Raw genomic sequence first — 4,260 nt, forward strand, 5'->3', positions numbered from 1 at the left:
TTACAACAATAAATTACGGAAATTTTGTCTTACTTCAACGAAGTCAAGAGCTTGGCCTTTCAGAAGGGCCTTTCAGAAGGGCCTTTAGGTCCTTTATATATACTACCAAAAGGGCCCGTGCGTTGCAACAGGAGAAAAAAATTATGATCTTCAATGACGATGACCACATTTTGTTCACCTCTCATTGCATGATTTTGAAAAAATTGTTCACAAATGAGAGAAAATGTTTCCTTTTAAACTTTATTCACAAATTGAAGCAATGTTCACATTTTTGAAAAAATGTCATGGTTGTCAAAAAACTTGGTAATTCAGAGAATTATTCTGAATTTCAAGAAGCATCTTTTAAAAAACATACTATAATATTTTCATCCACCCCCGCAGTTAATTCTTCAAAATTCATGCGGGTATATAGTCACAAAGACTCAGAAGCATTACTGTTTAACTACATATTTACGATCATTCATGAACATTTTTACAAATTTGGGAACATTTTTAAAAATCGTGAACAATTTTACTATTTACAAACACTTTTTCAAAATTGTGAACATTTTTTATACCGTGAACGGATTTAAAGCATTTTCTTTTGAATCGGTGAACAGTTCTAGAATAGACGGGCATTTTTTTCAGAATTGCTTGAATTTTTTTTTGTAATTCATGAACATTTTTTGAAATGCATGAATATTTTCTGAATCAACAAACATTTTATGCATCAATAAACCCTTTTGTAATTCACAGTCTGTTATTTAAATTTTAGGAAATTTTTAAAATGCATGAACATTTTGTTCAATTTCATTAATAATTTTTAATACACGGAAGTTTTTTCAAAATCATGGGCTTCTTTTATTTTACGAATATTTTTTCAAAACTGCAAACATTTTTTTGAATATGCGAACATTTTTAGAAAAATCCCGAGCATTTTGAATTCACAAACACTTTATGTTTCTTGAACATTTTATTTCAAAATTCTCAGTTTTTTAAATCTCAAAAGTTTTTTGAAGTTCCAAATGATATAAAGTAGAAAAAATAAAAATAGAAAAAAAGGCGCCCGCACATGGGCCGGCCCATACGGGCGCCCTGTGTCTTCTCTAGCGCGCAGAGCGCAGTATAGTAGGTCCCTATGCTTGGGCCGGCCCAAGAAGGCATTCCCTACAAAACGTATTTTGTCACTTATAGGTGGTATTGGTGGGTAATATTTTGCAACTTTAGGGGCGATTTTAATGACGTACCGCTAGAAGCAATAACCCCTTCATTATTAGGTAGAGATGTGATCTATCTTATCGGTCAAGGTTCTAACTTCTTCTCCAAGCAAGATTTGTGTGTTCTATCATCATAAAAACAAGGATAGGTTAGTCATACATACTTCCAGACAAGCTCCTAGCAATGCAATAGATGGGGTTTTAGTAGGTGGTTGTAGGTCAAACCAAGGAAAGACTCCCAGCATGTTTAAACCGCCATCTTCTCCGATAGTAGTAGATATCTTCTATGCTCGATGCTCGGCGTTCAAAGTGTTCACTTTGTCGTTGAGTTAGTTTTATGTGATGTTAAAAAGATCTCCATCAAAATGTATGATATTGTTGGTCACATGGAGGATTGCAGAATCAAAGGTGTTGAATAGAGGGTGTGAATACACGACTACAAAGTTTATATTTTCTTGTTGCTATTAGGGATTATGAAAATTATAGGTGAAAGTGCAAGTTATTGGCTAGAGGGGGTGAATGGGAGATTTCTATAAATTCGTCAAAGAAACTTGTACTTGACGAATAACAGAGTGATGAAATACACAGCGGAATGAAAACTATGCTACATATGCAATTTAGAATGAAGACAAAGTCATAAAGACATAAGTAAGCATGCATACTAGGTACCAAAAGATGACAAACAAGCGAACATACACACATACAACTTGAAGTACGACGAACTGAAAGACTGAGAAAAGCATCAAGTAGAAAGTCTTCAAAGGGAGAGAGTCAAATTCTTCAACATAGAAATACTGAAAGTAATGGGTTGAGGAATTTGAACTATGGTAGCTTGGTGAAGATAATGGATTTGTTTTACCAGTTCCAGTTGCTGTGACAATTGTACGTCTGGTTAGAGTGCCGGAGATTTAACTCAAAATACATTTATTCTTCACCTTAGTCCCCTTGAGCTAAGATCACTTTGACCTCGCTCAATCACTCGTGATTAGTCTTCAAGGTAGATCTCGAAAATCTTCACAGACTTGTTCTATGGCACTCCACAAATTCTTCTTGGGTTCTCAAAACTTGACGCTTAACCATCTAGACGATAATAGTCTTCAAAGGTAACAAGCGTCAGATCACACAGGACAATCTCTTCAGTGATGCTCAATCACTTTAGGCTTTTGGGTGTTTGGGTTTTCCCTCACTTAGGAGTCACTTAAGTTCATCAGAGGATGGATTTCTCTAGTTGACACTTGTCAAAAATTCACTCGGAGTAGCCAACCAACAAATGGTTGTGGGGTGTCTATTCATAGCCTGAGGGCGACCCTACATGATAAGACCATCATGCCCTTCGGCCACGACTATTGTCAGGATAAGGATCCACTCAACAGCTGGCACTAGCATAGTAATGGTCGGAAACTTGAACTCTCAAATTCCTCGTGGTGGGAGAGTCATACTTGCTAAATCCTAATTCTTCAGTCAGACCAATTTCGTCAGCGACCAGAAGAACTAAGTCTCTGTCGCTGCAGAACTCGACTACACTGCAAGAGATTTCCAAAGTCTTCACTCGAAGAAATATATAGTTGTAGGTTTTAGTGTCAATTTGGAAATACGCCTATGTATCACCTAAACCCCTTTTAATAATGCGGTGTTTCTTATGACTCGAATAAAGAAGAAAGAAACTACGAAAACAAAGTCTTCAAACTTCCAATTCTTCAATTTCTTCAATGTAAACATACATTTTTAGGCGTCGTCTTTTATGGTTAAACCAAATCTTCGGGGACTTTATCTCATGTGTATACTCACAAACACATTAGTCCCTTAACCCATTTGTCTTCAATACTCAAAAACACAAATGGGGCACTAGATGCACTTACCATCACCCCTTTTTTGGTGATTGATGACAAATTGGTTAAGTTTTCAACGAGGATAAATAGTAAGTTGTGAAGTAAAAGTATAAAGATTTTGATTCCGAGATATAGAAGAACTCCCCCTGAAGATGTGCATATGAAGAATTTTCTTTGGACTGCAAATGCACATGGCAAGTTGTAATTGTGGAGATCTCCCCTATCTCTTGGAATCCAACAGGGTACATTTAATAGATAATATGAAGAAATTGCAATGCACAATGAAAAATGGTGTCTGGTGAATTTCAACATGCATATGTATAACCTTAAGGAAACATGCAGGTAAAGCCGTTCAAAAGAGTCATACCACCACCGGACATAAGTTTACAACTCGTTCCAACAAAACATTAGCTGGGGAACGAGAGTTGTAACTTAAAGAAAATAGTCCATATATAAGACCTACTTAAAGACTAACTCAAATTTCTTCCCCTTTGTCATCAAATGACCAAAATGTGATGAAATTGAGATCTAAAGCCCCTGAAGAAAATTATGTCGATGAAGGAGGAGGGGCACCATTGTCACTGTTGGGGTCACGAGTTGTGGCAAGGCCAGAAGTAGTATCGTCAACGTCCTTATTTTCGTCAAAAGCCCTTGATGAAGAATAAGATTCTGTAACGTGTGGAGGAACTGGGCATTTCTTGAACTTCTTCTTGGGAAGATATGACTAGTCAAAATGTTGTTGAAATCCAAGCTCTTGGAGTTCTTCATCTGAATTGAGGTGAGATAGAATAAGCCAAGCCCGATCGAAAGTTTCATGGGTGTGGTAGTGATTTTTCCTCATTGAGTTCTGCGTCACAGTCATGTTGTGAAGAATTGAAGCAATTTGACGCCGAACACAATCATGATTTATGTCTACCTTCTGGTGAAGGCTGATAAGCAGTTCACTATTAGTCATGATGCAAGGGGCTTCACCAAGAGGTTCTTGATGAGAAGTGTGAGCTCGAGTATCTTGTGAAGCATTTTCATCACCCGTAGACTGAGAAACGCATTGACAAAAATTGGCCATCCAGAGGGCGAAGACCTTTAGCAATCATAGTTTTTCCTTTGCCTGGAACTGAAGAAATGGTACTCTGAAGAACTTCCACATGCGGCAGAAAACTGAGGTGATTCTGACAATCAGCCTGATAGTGAATAGCAGTTCAGTCCTGGTGAATCTCATTATCTAGGGAGCATAA

The sequence above is a fragment of the Triticum dicoccoides genome, chromosome 2A, assembly GCF_002162155.2.
Source record: "Triticum dicoccoides isolate Atlit2015 ecotype Zavitan chromosome 2A, WEW_v2.0, whole genome shotgun sequence".
Classification (NCBI taxonomy): Eukaryota; Viridiplantae; Streptophyta; class Magnoliopsida; order Poales; family Poaceae; genus Triticum; species Triticum dicoccoides.